The sequence below is a fragment of the Lepidochelys kempii genome, chromosome 7, assembly GCF_965140265.1.
Source record: "Lepidochelys kempii isolate rLepKem1 chromosome 7, rLepKem1.hap2, whole genome shotgun sequence".
NCBI classification, from domain to species: domain Eukaryota; kingdom Metazoa; phylum Chordata; order Testudines; family Cheloniidae; genus Lepidochelys; species Lepidochelys kempii.
The window spans coordinates 56,310,671-56,330,511 of NC_133262.1; the positions used below are offsets into that span (position 1 = coordinate 56,310,671).

The 19,841-nt window shown below is 52.2% G+C and overlaps 1 protein-coding gene across 3 annotated transcripts in view; it reads left to right on the forward strand.

The window, feature by feature from the left end:
* Nucleotides 1-623: 623 nt before the first annotated feature.
* Nucleotides 624-19,841, forward strand: part of PSD (pleckstrin and Sec7 domain containing) — a 107,228-nt gene continuing 88,010 nt past the window's right edge. For 2 of the 3 annotated variants that reach the window (XM_073352937.1, XM_073352941.1), the window contains exon 1: nt 624-700. The gene's annotated coding sequence lies outside the window, so the exon portion shown is untranslated. Of the gene's footprint in view, nt 701-4,251; nt 4,379-19,841 lie in introns of all 3 variants that reach the window. The other variant, XM_073352939.1, reaches the window with a different exon arrangement.

Consider the following 19,841-nt stretch of genomic DNA (forward strand, 5'->3'; position numbering starts at 1 on the left):
CACCCACAGTCACCCCCCTCAGACTGACCCCCACCGCCACACAATCGCCACCGCCCCTCACACCCACCCACAGTCACCCCCCTCAGACTGACCCCCACCGCCACACAATCACCACCGCCCCTCACACCCACCCACAGTCACCCCCCTCAGACTGACCCCCACCGCCACACAATCACCACCGCCCCTCACACCCACCCACAGTCACCCCCCTCAGACTGACCCCCACCGCCACACAATCACCACCGCCCCTCACACCCACCCACAGTCACCCCCCTCAGACTGACCCCCACCGCCACACAATCGCCACCGCCCCTCACACCCACCCAGAGTCACCCCCCCTCCGACTCACCCCCACCCCCACACAATCACCACCACCCCTCACACCCACCCACAGTCACCCCCCCCCGACTCTCCCCACCCCCACACAATCACCACCACCCCTCACACCCACCCAGTCACCCCCTCAGACTCACCCTCACACAATCATCACTCACACCCACACACACAATCACCACCACCCCTCACACAGACTCGTACGCAGCTGACCCCACCTCCCCCCGGCTCCTATCTCACCCCTCCCCAGCCGGGGGAGCAGCCGGAGGGCGGGCGGTTCGCATGCGCGCTGGGCTGCCCGCTTCGGAGCTGTCCCTTCAGCACCACGCCGAGCCGGGACCCCCGCCCGGCCGGGGCGGCGAAGCCGGTAAGTGGGGGGGGGGGAGCACCGCGCCCTGCTCCCACCTAGATCCCGCCCTCCCCATGCACACCCCGATCCTGCGCCGAAACACCCTGCCCCTCAGCCCACACCCCCAGCCACCCCCTCTGCCTTTCATCCAGCCTCTCTGTCCCGCACCCACACACCATCCGGCCCTCTGCCTCCACCCGCATCCCCTCCTCCCAGCCCCCATCCATGCATCTCCCACCCAGACCCCCACCCACCCTGCCCCCCACTTCCAACCAGCCCCTCTGTTCCCCATTCTGCCCCCACCCTCACAGATTTCCTCCCCTCCCCAGCCTGCCCCCTCCCCAGCCCCACACGTCCCCCACCCAGACACCCCTGCCTGCCATAGCAGCCCCCAGCCCCGTTACCCACCCGCCCCTCTTCAGCACCCTCACACTGTCCCACCTCTCCAGTCCCCAGCCCTCCCTCCCTGTCTTCAGCTCCCCCACGCTGGCCTGGCTCTCCCTCGGTCGCCTCAACCTGACCCCATCATCCCCACTCCATAGTGACACCTCCCCCCACCCTCTCCCTCCACAACTTCTGTCTGTCCCTTGCCCCCACATCCTACCCTGCTCCCTTCCTCCCCACTGCCTCTCTGTCCCCTCTCAGCCAGCAGTTATCAGATCGAAGGGAGCAGGGAGCCCCAGCTTCTGGTGTGCAGGCAGGTGGGTGTCCACCCAGGGGTGGGTGCCCATCAGGTGCATCCCCTTATGTGTGGGGCTGTGGTTGGGTGGAGAAGAGGGACTAGGGCATGAATGTATCAGAAAGGAGATGCCAAGGCAGCCACACATGGTGCACCCAATGTGGGGCTTCTGCTCCCAACCTTCTGCCCCCACCCACACACCCCCTGAGAGTGCCAGGGGGGCCAGGCCATTCTGGCTTGGACAGGTTGGAGGGAGCAGGATCTGCTCCTTTTCCTCTCTGCCGCCTCAGGTGCGGTATGGCTCCAGACCTTCCTGGGGTAAAAAGGAGGCAGCTGGGGGACTCCCAGCTCAGACAGTCCCTCTCCCATCAAGCACCCCATAAACTCCAGTGTCTCCTGCTATTCCCACTTCTGATTGCTTCACATGCCCCTGATGAGATGGGGAGGGAAGCTACAGGATGCGGGGGGAGAAGAGGAGTGGGGAACATTTGATTGATTACACCCATTGTCAAGGTCCAAGCACTTCCCAGGTAAATCCAGGCTACAGGATGTCTAGTTCCCTAACACACTTCCTGGGTCCCTGCCCCTCTCCCTTCCCTGCTGGAGGCAGCTCTGCAGGGTTTTGCTTTTTCCTTTCCATAGTGCCTCACTTTCCTCCCCCCATGGGTGGTCTCCCCCAGGGAGGTTCCCCCGAGAAGCAGCCCATGCAGCTCCCCAAAAAGTTCTGGGACTCTCAGTTCACCCAACTCCTCCGGACCCCCCTCCCCCCAAGCTGCAAATCTTTTGTCTCTGGCTCTCACACCCACCAGCCCCCCGTTTGCCCCTCAAGCTGCTCCCCACCTCCCCCACTGTGCCCTCCCTCCAGCCCATCCTGTTCACAGTCTGCCCCTGCCCCATATTGCCTTTGCCCACTTGACCCCCATCTTTCCTCTAGCCCTCTCTGTGCCCTTGACTTCCATCTCCCCCCTACTGCTCATCTCCCCCTGCTACCAACCCCCATCTTCCCATCCAGCCCCCTCAGCCCCTTACCCTTCTCCACTCTGTCACGCCCCTTGCCCTTTTACCATCTCCCGCCTTTCCCCAGCCCATCACCCTCCCTAGGCTCCTTCTGTCAGCCCTCCTCCCCACCCACTCCCCTCACATGGATGGTCCCCCTCCTGTCTGCACTCGGAAGGCGTGTGGGAGGATGTTTCCTCCATTGCTGTGCCATTGAGTCGGGGAGAGAAGAAGGGATGTGTTCTCTTATTAGTGCAGTTACCATAACAACTCTGTGCAGGGCTTCTTTAAAAATAGAAGTGATTGTTTCTCCTCACTTTCCCCCTGCTTTTCAGGGCTGCCATGCTGGGTGGGTCTGGCTGCCTCTGATGAATTTCATACAGTGTTAGTAACAATTCAGAGGGCTGGTAAGGCAAAGCAGCCCCTTCCCCAGCATTGCCAAGGGCCGTGTCTGGAGCCATGTAATAGGCTGATGGGAAGACATCCAAGGATTAGTGGCTGGGCTGTTCCGGGTGCGGGGGGGAATGGGTGAGGGAACAGTAACAGGGCCATGGGAGATGAGTTTGGTAGGTCTCAATGGACAGAAGTGATGGAACTAATTGTCTCTCTGTGTAGGGGGTCTAGGCAGAGAGACCAAGGAATGAGCGGGGCATATTTGGTGCCCGTGCTATGGATAAGCACAGGGCATGCCCATGCTGTAGATAAGGAGAGTGTTTCCATCTCTAGGGCTGTCAATCCAGTGATAAATTTGTTCCTGAAGGCTGCCCAGCGCTCTTGGATCAGCCAGAAGGTCCCTGATCTTTCCTCGAGCGTACCACCTCTGTCCAAGCACCAGCCCCATGTAGTCTGTTACTATGTACTGTGGCATTTCCATCCAGAAACAAAGTGCTGGCCCCCGACTGCATTTCAGTCAATTTCTCCGCTCCTGGCTCGAGTCAGATCTCTTTGAACTCCATGCTGCTCTCTACAAATAATGCAATGCTGATGATTGCTGTTAGTAGTGGCGGCTGGACCAAGTGTCCCCTGATAAAAGAACCACGTAGGTAGACTCGTGAGCAAGTGTCCTCCAGAACCTGGGCCCAAAGTACCGCTCCTCAGCTGCTTTCCTGAGGGTGGAGCCCAGCTACTGCTTCTGGGCATCCTTCCTGCTCTTAATAATATGCTATTTCTGTCAGGATTTTTGAGAGCTGGTTTGACAGACCTGGGAACTGAATTCCACTCATTACTCACAGCCTGGGCAATGGTGGGAGCTTCCCCCATTCTGTCCCCTGCCAAGGGGGAGTGGGCAGTTTGATCATCATGGTTGGCTGGTTGCATGCCAATATGGGGGGGCAAGTTGAGGGGTATGTTTTTAAGGCAGAAGTACGTGATGTCACAGGGTGACTGGCCCTTTAAGAAGTAAGCCCCATCTATGCTTCACTCGGCTCTCCTCCCAAGGTGGGGAAGACACCTGACAGACCGGTCATGTCAAAATCAGGTCAGGCATGGAGATGTAGGAGAAGCCAAACAGAAAGGGGGCAGATAGTTTGGAAGAAGTTTGTCTGCTGACCCAGACCTGCACAGGGCCAGCTTAGAGAAGCTGACTGAGGTCTGCAGCCAGCCGGTGTTATCCGTGCAGCCCCCAAGGAGGAAGGCTTTGGGAATCCTGAATCAAGGGGGGGTCAATGGGTGCACTGGAGGGGCTAAGGACCAATGGGATGTACCATAAGAGATGTAATAAATGAGACCCCTTGGAGGGAAAAATCTCAGTTCACAGTACTCTGGCCTGGGAGTGGCATTATACAAGAGCCAGGCAGGGGAGTAGAGATCAGCGCACCTGCAGGGTGATGCTGCGCCACAAGAGGGCATCCTGAGGGGCAGTTGCCTGTCAGTGACACCTGTCTACCTCTCTAAGGTACTTGTCTGGCCCCCATCACCAGGGTATCCAATCGTCATTGTCACAACACCCCGTGAGGTGGGGAAGTGCTCTCATCCCATTGTACAGACTGGGAACCGAAGCGCAGAAGTCCAGCAAGTCAAAGGTATTTAGGCTCCTAGATTTTTGAAAGTCTGAAACCTATTTAGGGACTTTTGAAAATTCCATGAGGCACCTGTGAAATTCTGGCCAAGATCCAACAATTACTGGGAGTCAGGCCCCTAAACACCTCTGAGGAGCTGGATCAGAGTGGTTTGCCTAAGAGACACTATGCAGGTGAGGTGAGATCTTTTAATGGGCCAACTTCTGTTGGGGAGAGAGACATGCTTTGTCTAAGGTCACACAGGACACATATGACAGAGGTGGTCCTCCAGTGACATCAGGGCTGCCCTTACGCTGTGCAGGGTTGGTCAGGCCTAAACAAAGGAACTGCAGCCAGCTCCCTACATTGCTTGTGCCTCCTCCCTGTCTATCCACACCATACTCAGCCAGTTGGAGAGCCAAGGCCTCAGCAGCTCAGTGCCTCAGTTTCCCCCTAGGTGTAATAACCCTTCTCTATTTTACAAAGGTGGGGGTGTTATGAGGCCGAATGTATTGTATGTAAAACGCTTTGGATCCTGCAGGCAGGGTGCCTGGCAAAGAGTGGCTGGTTCCTTTAAGTGAAGCAAGTCCAGCTTCCCTGATGACTTGTCTGATGGGCCCAGGCTGGGCTAATGAGGGTGCAACAGCTGCTTTAGAAGCTAGCTAGGCAGCTGCAAAATGCAAAATGGAGGAAGGTCAGAAGAATAGCCCAGGGAGGGGCTGAGGGGAAATCTCTGTGGAAAGCTGAGTCTTGAGAGGAGGTCAGAAAGAGGACAGCGGAAAGAAGACACAGAGGAGGACAGAGATTCAAATAGCAAAAAGACTCTGTCATGAGATGGGAGGATATTCGTGTTGGCTGACTGTTGGGGGTGGGGGAATGAGCAGTGTACCCATGAAAATGTGCTGGGAGAACCTGGTGCTGAGGAGAAGGGGTTGACAAAGCTCTGCTTTAAAGACTATGGGTGAAATGTTCAATAATAAACCAGCAATGGGGTTGCTTAATGCCAGAAGGGATCCGTGCGACAATTGACGAGGGGCCATGGTCGTGACTGCGTCCGTAGGTCCATGTTCAGCTAACAGCAGACGTGTGGACAGCCCCCAGTGACAGTGCCATAGTAGCAAAAAGCAGCCCATTCGCCAGGGGCAGAGCCTATGGCCAGTCTCCTGCGTAACAGGTGTGTGTGTATATGTGGGCTGAGAGGGTTTATTTCAGTGCCATTGGTTTGCTTGATGTCTCTACTCACTAACCAGAGGTGATCCTTCTTCATGCTGTTAAATGTGAGAGTGGTGGCTAAGTGCTACTAACCTTCAGGATTTTGCACCTATAACCGAGTCCTGGCTGGAGCACGCTTCAGGGTTGCTGTTGACACAGTTGTCTCTGTCTGGGCATGAGGGTCAGGAGGAGAGGAAAGATTGGGGAGGTGGGCAGGCTGTGTTGTTTGCATCTGGCCTTAATTGCAGGTCTCCCAAAAACTACATCTGACAGAGTGTCTTCACTCTGGATTAGCTTTAAAGCACTCTGGGGCATTGTTTGCATTTAATCCACCTTGGACAGTTCACCCCCTGTGCAACTTGGTGACTAGAAAACTAGAAAGAATAAGAGCATGTGGGCCCTGATCTGGAACATGAAGAGCATCTTCAATTCCCAGGGAATCTCTTTCCTGTTGTGTTGCCATAGTGGGTAGCCAGAAATTCTCCCCTAAGGGAAGAGATCTCCGCTGTGCCGAAAGCTGCCCCCAGCCTTGCTCAATGGAACAAAATTTCCGTTTGTTCAAGGAGGCGGTCATAAGAACAACCATTTTGGGTCAGACCAAAGGCCCATCTAACCCAGTATCCTGTCTACTGACAGTGGCCAATGCCAGGTGCCCCAGGGGGAATGAACAGAACAGGTAATCATCAAGTGATCCACCCGCTGTCGGTCACCCTTTCTGGGACGAGAATTGTGACTATCTTGTGAATTTTACAGGCAGGCAAATTTCCATGTAGACCCCAATCCTAAAAGCTGGTCTGCAAAGACCCCTGTGTCTTTGCAGAGACTTAGCAGCAGCCCTGCTAGGGAGACACAGTTCTGCATTCAGTGAGTGATGCAGGTCCCCCTCTGTGCCGATCTACAGGATGGGTGTTGCTATAGCCACCACTTACAGAGGCTTGGCTCTTTAGCTCAAACTGTAGTGATTCATGCAGCTCTGGAGGTCCCCGGCTCAATCCCCAGAGTGTCCGCCAAGAGTGGGGTTGACATATAAGCATGGAATAACTCACTTAAAATGATAAGTTATATCATTTGGGGTTTACCTGATGGTAAAAGGCATATATTTTAGGGTCCCTTCAGACTGTTAGAGCAGGTGACCTGGCACCAAGACTCCTGGCTTGTATTCCCAGCTGTGCTCCTATTTGACCTTGGTGAGTCATTTAACCCCGCTGTGCCTCAGTTTCCCCATCTCAGCCCAGAGGACAAACTCTTAGTAAGAGGGGGGAAGAAGAGATTTATTTAATTCATGGAGCCAGCTCTGCCTACCGTGAGCCCTGTGCAACCCCACCCCACCGACCATTGTTCTCAGTTACGCATGGCAGGCAGGGGCCTCTCTGATGTCACAGGAATCTTTTACCTGCCTCTCATCACACTGGCAGACAGTGTCCTGCACACAGACACCTAGATGCAAGGTGGATCCTGGTACCCAGCCAGAGTAAAACCCTTGTTTTAAATATGGAAGTAGATCACCCACATAGGAGCTGGACATGACCTCTTGGCTCCAGCCTAGCAGCCAGGGCGTGATCACTCCTACAGCTTCTTCTCCAGTTCTCATCATATTTTCAATGCCCCCAAAGGACGGGGGTTCTGTCATTTCCTTTGGGAGAGGATTCTGCTGCCTAATACATCTCCATGTCAGGGTGTTTTTCCCTGATATTCAGCCTAGATTTGCTTCCACTCAGTTTCATCCCTGTAATCATAATTACACCTCCCCAAACCATCCCGGGAACTCTTGGTGTTTTTGCACCCATCAGTTACTTGCATTCTCTTCTCCCATCCCGCCAGGCTGCGGGGGTCCACCATGTTCTCACTGTTCTCCATAAGACAGTCCCGCCTGCCATGCATTAACTGCTGCTGCTCTTCCCTGGACTTTCTCCTGGTAGCTGATACCTTTCAGGTGTATCATTGACCCGTAAGCCCCACCTGCTTATTTCTTGCCTGCCTGCCTCCTGGACTCTGTTCATTACCACCTGCTGTATTATTATTATTTGCATTACAACCGCAAGCGAGACCAGGGCCCCATAGTGTTACGTGCAGCACAAACACACAGTAGAGACAGCCTTTGCTCCAAAGAGCTTGCAGTCTAACTAGACAAGACCAACAAACAGTGGGAGGAGAAAATGAGCATCAGGGATCTGAAGTGGCCCAAGGTCACACAGCAGCTCGGTGGCAGGGCTGGGACTAGCTCCCAAGTCTTCTGACTCCCACTTCAGTGTGCTACCCCTAGACCATATTGCGTTAGTGCTTTTCCCCGGTCCGTGGGTGCAGAATCATTAGTAACGGTACGGTTCTCTTCATGGCCAAGGGACGGAGATTGACCAGACCTCAAAATAACCTGTGGGAGTCTGAAATGAAAGGTCAGGCGTGAATCCAGCCGACATATCAACATCTGAAAATAACATACTGGCCTTGTGCAAAGCAAAGTGTAATGAAACCAGCTGAAGATTTCCCAGAGCCAGTAGAAGGAAACAGTGGATTCAAATGGAGAAGGGATGGCCCTGGATTAGCCAACTCAGCATGTCATTCCACCCACCCCCTTTCCTCCTCCCCTTGCTCATTCTCAGCAGAAATTCATACAGGTTGTTGGAAGCAAACAGGACCTTTCAAAAGTTACACTACACGAGCTAGTCCCAGAATACTCTTTCCCCTTTGCAAATTTGTGGAGGCAGTGATGTCTAGTTGTTCCAGCAGGAGTCAGGGGGTCAGGACTCCTGGGTTCTATTCCTGGCTATGGGAATGTAATCTAAAAGTTCAGACAGGAGGCTGGGAGTCAGGACTCCTGGGTTCTATCCAGGACTCTGCCCCTGACCTGCTGTGTGACTTTGGGTGAGTCAATTACCCCACCACCACCCAGCTTCTTCACACATCAGAAAAGCAGAGGTAACAATGCTTACCTTGCAGGGGACCTAATTAAGCCTGGATGCTGCTCCCAGTGATGCCTGCTGCAAATGTCAACAGGAGCACAGCCCTTAACGTTCACAGTTGTCTTTGTGCAGCCAACGAAAGGTGCCGTATGAGAGCCAAGTCCCGGCCTGGTTATTGCACCAGAGACGCTCCACAAGCAGTGTGCTGCCCAGGCAGCAGGGGGCGGTTTCCAATGCCCATTTTCGCATCAGCGAGCAGGTTTGCACCTGCTTTCAGAAGAGGAGGTCGCTCCCTGTGCTCAGGCAGCAGCAGCTTTCCCTGGGAAGGAAAAGGACACGTAGCTGAGTGGGAGGACGTGCTGAATGGAGGAGAGATGAAGACCGTAAAAGCACCTTCTCCACACTCGGCAGTCAGGGACGTTAATACATTTTAGCCTGATCCTGCCGGTGGAGTTAGTTTTAGGGCCAGCTCCCCAAGGTATTTAGGAACCTAACTCCCCTTGAAATCAATAGACGCTAGGCACCTAAATACCTGTGACGATCGGCGCTGTAGTGCCTCATTCCTGGGCCCGGCACATGGCCACGCTCCCACTGTTTGAGCTGTCTCATCACTCCCAAGGCCCAGCTCTCAGGATGTAGCCATTGGCTTGGAAGCTTTGGGGCATTAACAACCATCTGTGCCAAACTCCAAACACTGAGCCACCCTGCGGGATGCACCCAGCATTCTCCCTGCTCCCATCACAGCCCTTCTGGGGCTCGGTTACAGAGCAGGCTGGGCCCTCCCAAAGAGAAGGAAGCAACTGGAAACTTCTCCCTTAATCCCATTGCTCTTGTTACAATGCAGGTGAGAGGGGGCAGGCTGGCAGCCCTACAGGCTGAAGACCTTTCTGTATAGATGTACCAGATACAGGCTGGGCAAGGGCAAGGAAGCTCCCTACACCAGCCTCCCTTGGACTCTGCCAGCAGGGACCAGCTCTGTGTGTGAGCATTTGGTAGTTCCATCTGCAGCCCCAGCCACCCCTGGATCTCTTTGCCAGACCCCCCCACCATGGCACAGGGGGGGTGGATTTGAGTTTTGGTCTCCAGTCCATCAGGAGCCAGACTGACACTTCTCAGTGCACTTCCCAAAGAACAGCTCTCAGGTGCTAGGAACTTTCATGGTCCTCTCCTGTGCATGAGCCAGTGACCATTGTACCCTGAGCCATCCAGCCCTCTCTTCAGTATTGCTAGTGTCAAAGTCAGATTCAAGGCTCACAGAATTTGTCAGACCACTCTGTTTATTAGCAAAGTGCTTTGCCAATGTACCCAGATATGTGAGCCCCCTGCAAAAGCTCAAGCTAACTTATTTATACAGTTAAGCCAAAGCCAATTTAACATAAGAAACAAAAGGAAGCAGAAACTGATAAATATACATACATATCTTATTTGCATACTAACATTTACCAATCTCCTAGCTCAGTAGGAGCTCTAAGTTAATTAGTTTGAGGACCCATGGTCTCACACTCCTTAATGTTTCTCTTCCTGACAACTATATTTCAACAAACCCACCAGATGCATATCTTTAATGAATTATAATTTCAACATAATTCATTCTACTTTCACAATCCCTCCTTTTGGTCAAGCTACGCAATGACCAACAGTTACTGGGTTCCACATATCAATCGTTCTTTATCTCTTTGTTCATCAGTGATTTTTAAAATCATCAAATTAGCACTCTGGTTTGGGGCAGTTATCTGTTAGCATGCCTGACACAATTTTGGATACAACAGGAAAGTAACTGAAGACATACAAAAATTATTAGGATTCCAAACAGGAGAGTTGGTGCTCCCTGAAACAACCAGTTTCTTATGCCAGAGAAATTGAAAAGGTTACTTAGCCACTTCCATAAAGAACTTGGCTCTTCGTGGGGAAGATATGCGATTTGTTCTAAGTGGCTAGCATGATCTATTACCTCATTGGTGTTGTCTGGTATATACACACAGCAGTCTTTTCCAATGAGAGCACAAGTCCCTCCTTTTGCCGCCAGCACTATGTCCAATGCCTGACAGTTTTTGGAGGGCCATCTGTTGGATTGCCCCTGTTTCTTTGGCCAGGGCTCTTAAACTTTCTCCGGTTTCATTTGCAATTATTTCAACTACTGCTTGTAACCTTAGGAGCCTTTTTGCATGGTGTATTACTCCCCCTAATGGTATTAAGGAACCGCCAATGGCCTCTTCCCAGGTTAAGGAGCTTATGTTATTTACATACCATTAGGCATCTGTTAAGTCCCTTCTTTTTCGCCTGAAATTGTGGAAGCATTCTCGAGGGAAGGTTCCTAGCACTCGGAATTGTCGGGCGGGATAACAGATTCCTGACCAATTAGCTGGTAGTTCGGTATAAGCTCTGATCCCACACACCCAGTGATGGCCTATTAAGGCCGGGAAGGGTCGGTTGCACCCATCTGTCATATAGGTATTTGCAAAGGAGGAGTAGTATCCCCCAAAGGGTACAGGGTAATTCTCCTTACGAGGAGTGGTGTTATTTGCATGACATTGAAAGATTGTATTGTTTTCACTAAGGTTACTGTAGGGGGAACATGAGATTGATTTCTCTGTTTGATCCCAGGTTGAGAAAAAAATTCATATCTCCATACCTGGCCCGCCACTTTTTAGTTTTGTTTGAATAATCCCATACACCATTGGCCACAATATGCTGAAAGCAACGGCTTTTCCCCAGATCCAGCCCTGTCCCATTACACACCCAACATCAATGACCCTTTCCCTCCACCACACTTATCCATTTAGATGCATTTATTCCTACCGCTTCCCAAGTGTCATTGTTGTTCCATATTTTGTTAAATGGACGAGGCCCTCCAGTGAGGTCTGGGGACTTGAGTGGGATAGCCAGGACAGGAACACCAGTTTGAGAGTGGGCTGGGATGTGGCTGCAGACCCAGCAATTAGAAATATTAAGGGTCTGAGCTATCCACACCTGCTGCTGGATAAAAGAATTGTCATTGTGGTCTCCCCAGACCGTAAGATACCAGCAGCTGAGGAACAGGCAGAGGAGCATGTTGGAGGCAAGGCTCTTCTGGTTCTGACAACCTCAACTGAGGGAACCGCAGTCACGGTTTTACGCCCACCAGGCAGTAGGCGCTAGGCTCGCTACTTTTTTTTTTTCTTTTTTTTTGTCGTCTGCTTCTGGCAACCCTTACGAGAGCGTAGATTGTAAGGTGTTGCAGACTGTTCCTCTACTTCTTCTTCTGGAGTCAAAATTGACTCTGCGTTGTCCTGAGGTGATGATTGGTTCTCTGGGGATGGTGCCTTCTTACACTGTGACGCATGTATCCACACTGCGATCCAGATAGTTTAACAGCCGTCTGTGTAGTAAGCAGTACCTGATGAGGACCCTTCCACCGGGGCTCCAAGGCATGCTTTCGATGATGGCACCGTACGTAGACCCAATCACCTGGCTCGAGGTTCTGGCAAGTGTCGGAGGTGGGTTCCGTGGGCCAGGCGGCTCAAACCTGTGAATGGAAGTGACTTACAGCTTGCATTAGTCCCTTACAATACTGAAGGAGCGCACTGTGAGTCAAGTTCAAATCTGGAATGGGAGTAATGATAGTCATAGCTCGCATAGGGCGTCCCATAACAATTTCAAAGGGACTTAATTTATGCCTTTGGGATGGAGTGGATTTCAAGTCCATAAGGGCTAATGGTAAGGCTTACTGGCCAGCTTAATCCTGTAGAGTCACAAATTTTAGCAAGCTTATTCTTAAGTACACCATTTCATCTTTCAACTGCACCTGCACTCTGTGGGTGGTAGGGACAGTGCAACAGGTGTTTGATATGCAATATACGGTCCAGGTGTTGAACAAGTTGTCCAGTAAAATGTGTACCCCGATCACTGGACAGAGTAGCAGGAATTCCCTTGGCAGGCATAATATGATTTAACAAATATTTGGCAACAGACAGTGAGTCAGCCTTGCGACAAGGAAAGGCTTCAATCCAACCAGAGAATAAACATACCATAACCAATATAAAGTCATATTGTTGACACTTAGGCATTTGTACAAAATCAAGTTGCCAATGCAAGAACGGTACTTGAGGCAGGCCCCAGTACCCCTGGGCCACTTTTACAGGTTTACCAATATGGCTTTGGCAAATGGTACAGGCTGCACAGTGGCGGGCTGCAAAAGAGCTAAAATGGGGGGCCCACCATCCAGTCTTAGTTACAGCAGAGACCATCCCCTCCTTTCCGACATGCGAAACACTGTGTAGCAGGGCAGCCAGAGATGGGTAGAGTGAAAAGGGGTCTACAAAGGCGCCAGTAGGCGAGCAGCAAAGAAAATCGGGATGTAGAGCGCAACCTTGGGCAACCCAGGATTCTTTCTCGGTTTCTGGGGCAGAGTCTTGGAGCAGGGCGAGGTCAGTGAGGGACCGGGAGGGTAAGAGGAGAGCGGAGAACAAGGGAATCAGACATTTCAACTAGGCATGCTGCAGCAGCCACAGCATGCAGGCAGGGGGGTAAGCCTTGGGCAACAGGGTCTAAAGTAGCAGAGAAATAAGCCACTGGGCGGTTCTTTTCTCCGTGCATCTGAGTGAGGACTCCAGGTGCACACCCAGATTATTCATGGCAGAAAAGGGTAAAAGGCTTAGAATAGTCAGGCAGCCCTAAGGCAGGGGCAGAAGCCAAACCCTGTTTGAGGGAAACAAAGGCAGAATTGGCCTCAGGGGGCCACGGCATGGGGTCAGGCACAGAGGATCGAGTGAGTTCCTGGAAAGGTTTTGCAAGGGAGGCATATTGGGGAATCCATTGTCTGCAAAATCCAGCCATGCCTAAAAACTTCCGGACCTGGCGTGGGGAGCGGGGTTGGGGAAAGCTAAGGATAGCTTGGACACGGGTCGGAGAAAGTGCACGGGAACCTGGGAGAGGAGAAAGCCAAGGTATGTGACAGAAGTTTGACAGAGTTGTAGTTTAGAGCGAGAAGCTTTGTGACCCTTGTTTGCTAGGGCAGTAAGGAGCACTAAAGAGTCAGTTTCAGAAGCAGACAATGAAGGGGAACAGAGGAGTAGATCATCTACATATTGGACTAGTGTGGATCTGGACGGGAAAACAAAGTCAGCAAGGTCTCGGGCTAATGCTTGGGAAAAATATGACGGGCTTTCAGTATACCCCTGGGGCAGTGTGATCCATGTGTACTGTTGTCCCTTGTAAGAAAAGGCAAACAGGAACTGGGAGTCAGGGTGAACCGGGACAGAAAAGAAAGCAGAGCACAAATCAACAACAGTTAAATGAGTTGCATCTGGTGGGATAGGTTTCAGAGTAATAGCCGTGTTAGTCTGTATTCACAAAAAGAAAAGGAGGACTTGTGGCACCTTAGAGACTAACCAATTTATTTGAGCATAAGCTTTCGTGAGCTACAGCTCACTTCATCAGATGCATACTGTGGAAAGTGTAGAAGATCTTTTTATACACACAAAGCATGAAAAAATACCTCCCCCCACCCCATTCTCCTGCTGGTAATAGCTTATCTAAAGTGATCACTCTCCTTACAATGTGTATGAGTGGGAGGAGTGGTAGATACGCTGGAGGGCAGGGATAGGATACAGAGGGACCTAGACAAATTGGAGGATTGGGCCAAAAGAAATCTGATGAGGTTCAATAAGGATAAGTGCAGGGTCCTGCACTTAGGACGGAAGAACCCAATGCACAGCTACAGACTAGGGACCGAATGGCTAGGCAGCAGTTCTGCGGAAAAGGACCTAGGGGTGACAGTGGACGAGAAGCTGGATATGAGTCAGCAGTGTGCCCTTGTTGCCAAGAAGGCCAATGGCATTTTGGGATGTATAAGTAGGGGCACAGCGAGCAGATCGAGGGACGTGATTGTCCCCCTCTATTCGACACTGGTGAGGCCTCATCTGGAGTACTGTGTCCAGTTTTGGGCCCCACACTACAAGAAGGATGTGGATAAATTGGAAAGAGTCCAAAGAAGGGCAACAAAAATGATTAGGGGTCTGGAACACATGACTTATGAGGAGAGGCTGAGGGAACTGGGATTGTTTAGTCTGCAGAAGAGAAGAATGAGGGGGGATTTGATAGCTGCTTTCAACTACCTGAGAGGTGAATCCAGAGAGGATGGTTCTAGACTATTCTCAGTGGTGGAAGAGGACAGGACAAGGAGTAATGGTCTCAAGTTGCAGTGGGGGAGGTTTAGGTTGGATATTAGGAAAAACTTTTTCACTAGGAGGGTGGTGAAACACTGGAATGCGTTGCCTAGGGAGGTGGTGGAATCTCCTTCCTTAGAAGTTTTTAAGGTCAGGCTTGACAAAGCCCTGGCTGGGATGATTTAATTGGGGATTGGTCCTGCTCTTGAGCAGGGGGTTGGACTAGATGACCTCCTGAGGTCCCTTCCAACCCTGATATTCTATGATTCTATGATTCTACGATAATCAAGTTGGGCCATTTCCAGCACAAATCCAGGTTTTCTAACCCCCCTCCCCCCACGCACACACACAAACCCACTCTCCTGCTGGGATAGAAGCCAGAGACGTCTACTCATCTTTGTCCCAAGATTCTAACAGTGGCCACTGAATTTTGGGATTCTCCTGAGTTAGCCTAGACCATTTTTCCAGAAATTTACAGGAGTCCGGACCCTTCCTAAAATACATAAAATGAGCCAGCGTTCCTTTAGGGAACTGTCCCGACTTAGACGTCTGGTTACCCATACAGGAGGACTTTACACACCAATCACACAAGAAGGAAAGTCGGGTTCGTCAGAGCGATGCCCGGTGCAACACACAAAAGGAGCCCACAGGCTACTGCCTCAATTGCCCTTGCTTTCACAAGGGTTTTACCCAAGGCACGGTGTGGCTGCGATTGTGCAGATTGTGCAGATTTCACTCACTCGTGGGGACAGAAACCCTTTGGTCAGCCGATCCCTGGATGGAGACGGCGTCCAGACTCAAACACACCACAGGGAGGACGGATAGACACAGAGACAAGACAGTCCTCAGTCCGGACAAAACACAGAAATAATTACCTGACCAGATTCCTGATGTCAGATCCCTGCCAGAACAGAGTGGGAACCAACAGTTTCGATGGCGTAGACTTCACTGTGGTCATGCACCCTTCCATTCTGGTGGAGGACCGCTCAGGCCAAATGCCCAGGTGCCGGCTCGCCACGGCCATCCTAAGAACGGTCAGGAGTCACACGGCCCCAGTGAAGACGATTGCCACCTCGGTGGGACCTCCAAATTGTCAAAGTCAGATTCAAGGCTCACAGAATTTGTCACTAGTTTTGATCAGAGACATTGTGAGGTTGCTGTGGCTCTGGGTTTGTTTTCTGATTGTTTCCCCAGTCTCATCCCTGTCCTCTGACTTCTCTCAGCATGATCCCTCACCCTCTCAAACCTCCCTTCCGCGAATGCCAGCAACACCTGAAGCTTTTTGCTCCTGGAGAGGGGTTTTTCCAGTCAGTCCCTAGGGGACGAATCTTTTGTCAGCGCAGACTGCTGTGGGACCTGGCGCTATTGGAATGGCATCAGCAGACAGCCTGGCACCAGAGTTCCAGGCTGTGTCTACACTACAGACACTGCATTGGCATAGCTACAGCGCTATAATGGATACACCTGCTACAGTGACAGCTTTTCCCGTCACTGTAGTTAATCCACCCAAGAGCAGCGGTAGGAAGAATCAATGGAAGATCAATGGAAGAATTCTTCCGCTGAACAAGCGGTGTCTATACCAGGGCCTAGGTTTGCTTAACTACATCTCTCAGGTGGCTGAATTTTTCACGTCTCTGAGCAACGCAGGTAGGTCAACCTAAGGTTTAGGTGTAGACCAGGCCTCCTCCCACATTCTGGTAGGCCCCATCATAAAGAAATCACTGGTGTATCACAGAAGTCAGTGTCATTAAGCAGGGATGGATTGAATGTTCTACCCTCACGCCACAAGGCCCCATCCTCAGCAGAGCACAATCAAACTAGCTAGAAAATGATTCTCAAGCCTGTGCCTACAAGAACTGTGCTCATCAACCCTTTCCAGACAGGGCTGCGCCTGGCATTACTTTCCCACCAGCCACTGGGGAGAGAGATTTCTGTTGTTCAACAAATATGCTACCACAAACCACCCTGGAGTCCTGTTCTACCCCCACTCCGCCCCACCCCCACCCCCCCAGAAGGATTCTCACACGCATGGGAAACTTAAGTGTGAATGCAATCTGTGTGCTAGTTCTGGGGGTGGACGGAGCCTCTGGCTGACAGCAAATCCCTGAGGTGCCAGGTATCCTGTTACCATTATCAGGGAGCTACGTGCCTTTTCCTATTCAGCGCTTCCTTCCATCCCCCTGTCCTCCCCTTCAGCACCTGCTTTTCAGTACATAAAACACTGAGGAGGGACGGACAGCTGGATAACTGGATGCCTTCTGGCTGTCTCAGAGGGAGCCCTGCTAGCCCATGGCTGGGACCCAGCATGGAGATTACCCCAAAGTGAGCTTTAGTTTCTCTAGCTGCAGATTCTTTGCCCCAGTGCTGGGGATCATGTAAACACCTCATTACTCTGCCTCAGAGCTCCTGCTACACTGGTCTCCTGCTGATAGCCACTTTCGCTAACTTCTCCCCGCAGTGATCAGCTTTTTGCAGGCTGGGCTTAGAACAACTTTCTGTGCTGAGTTTCATTTTTTAAAAAGAAAAGTATTTAAACTGCTGCTTTTAACACCCTGCCATCATTGAGTGTCGCCTCCGAGGTAACACAACACACGTGCTCTGTCCTTCTCCCTCTCAGCAGAGCACCTCGGTGCACTGCGCACACACGGGTTCAATTCCCCTACCCCCAGGATGGTGGGTCAGTAATAGCATCCCATGGCAGATGCAGAAACTGAGGCACTGCGAGGTGAAGCTCTGCTTTTCAAAAGGGCTGAGCACCCGCAGCTCCCCTTTGAACTCCTCTCTGAAAATCGGCCTTAAGTGATCAGCCAAGGTCACGCAGTGAGTCAGCGGCAGACCTGGGTCTGCTGACTCCCAGCTCAGTGCATCACCCATTAGAACCTGGATATTATAGGACAGGAAACTGTGTTAATGCAGCATGAAATTCTGAGATGTGAATTTTCTAAATCCTGAAACTCAGAGCCAGCAGGGTGCCCCTCTATGGGGGGGATGGGTCTCCCCACCTGACTGACTCATGGAGAGATGTCGAAGGGGCCCCATCCTTTCCCAGCACAGGAACTGGCCAGCATGGGGACCCATTAGCCTGGAAAGCTCCCTGCAACCAGGGGGAAGTACAAGGGGGGCATTTGTAGACCCCACATCCACAAGCATTGTGTTTGGGGGGGGCTCATCTTGAGTTCCCCCTCCATTGTTGAGTCCCCCTTTCTAGCCCATGCACCCCACTCAGCAAGTCCTCTAAGCCCCTGTGTAGGGAAGGAGGATCCAGAGGGGGCTGGGAGCCGATTCATGTGTGCTCCCCTCCCCATCCTGAGCTGCTCTGGGTCCTGACCACAGAGCAGCTGAGGAACCCCTCTGTGCTCCCTTCTGCACTGGTCTGGTCGTTATCAAGAGGGAGCAGCCTGGTCCCAGGCTCCCCTGCAGGGGGAGAAGTGCCCCACTCAGCCCGCTGTTATTAGCTTCCTCCCTTCTGCAGAGCAGATGGAATACCTGTGAGGAGTGATGGCTGTGTCCTGAACAGCGCCCCAGGGAGGTGAGGAGGGAAGAGTGCTGCTTTCACCCCACAGGGACCCACATTCGGGCTTCTCTTGGGTGGGGTTAGTGTCAGGCTGAGCTTCCATTTCCATCACACCATTCACCCCAAGGGTTCCCAGAGTGCTTCACTGCTGACCAAATCCCACTGGCTTACACTGCACAGCTGTGGGCCAGAAACCCTGCAGGGAGAGCTGGGGCTGGGCTGGGAATCTCCCGCTATCCTGGCTCCACTCCAGATCCTTGGAGGGTTTGCTCCGCAGTCCCTTGGCAACAAGGGCTGCAGATGGAGGTTGCAGAGCAGAACTTGGGGGTGGCTCTCGGGTCCATGCAGGATTCTGCAATGACAACTGGGCAGGGTCACCCTGTGCAGATTATTCCTGCTGCTAACAACCAGCAGACTGTGGACTGAGATTAATATTGCCTCTGCAGCATGGACCTGGGGCAGCTTTGGAGGGGAGCTGGTCCTTGGCCAAGTACATACAGAAATCACTTCTTACATGTGCCCACTTCTGGGGTAGAACATGGTGACTTTTTAACAGCACATAGCAACACTGAACAAGAGTCCAGGGCAGGAAGTGACATGTGAAAATGACTAGGTTTGTTTGGGGACTTGGAAGAGGAAGAGTGTGGTTGTGGGATGATGACCCTATTCCGCCTCTCCGTTAATGTCTGTTTGCCTAGAGTATAGAGTACAGCAGGATCTGTGGAAGAGTCCACCAAAAGAGTGTATCTTCCCCATTTATCCCTAGCCACGGGCTGGGGGAGGTAACAGATAAGTGCCCATAAAAGAATTAGTTCACACAGCAGCAGCTTTTAAAATCTACAGCTCAGGTGTTTGGTGGGTTAGCTTGGTCCTGAGAGCAGCAGGGGTTACTCAGAGGCTGTGGCCAAGCTGTGCAGTCAGCTCTCTGCAGTATGGCAGCCCACTTGATGCCCTGGCTCTGGCAAGATGCTGAAGCTGCCAGGGTCTCTCGACTCCCATTGACTTCAGTAGGAGCTAGGGGCACTTGGCTTGTTGCGTGTTCGGCCAGCAGCCTAAGCTAGACAGGCTACAAACTATCACTAACATAGGGGCTGCCAATAGACACAGAGTTAAGCTGTTCTCGGCTGTGGGAGCACAGCTCCAGAAGACTTCACTAGGGGTCATGCAGGTGTACCAGAGGCAGAATCTGGGCCACAGGGCCCTCCCCGTGCATTGAAAGCCCCCTGCCCCCAGAAAGAATAGTCCCATTTGGACCCCATTACAAATGGTCCCCTAGGGCATGAATAGCAGCTATGGCCTCCAGCACTGGGCTGCATCCTGGCGTGAATGTTTCATGACAAACTGGAGGGTGAAAGTAGCCTGGCCGTGGGAGAAGGTGGCTGCACTGGCAGCTGGATTAGGCCTGTTCAAGGGGGTGGGGCAGGCAGTTGTGTCCATGTTAGTGACAGGCTGTGCGAGGCGGGGAAGGGGTGCAGGGTGGAGCAGGAAAAGTGGGAGCGGGGGTTCATCCAAGGAGCGTGCTGCATTGGCAGGGCTGTGCGGAGCCTGGGAAATGGAGCAGAAGGGCAGCCCTGAGTTGTCTGAGGAGACCACACCTGGAAGAGCACAGTGCTACAGGTGAGCAGAACAGCCTGAGAAGCCTCACATCTTATACATATGCATGAGGGTTTCAACCCTCCTTTCCTTATCTGAACTTCCACACCCCCGGGAACGTT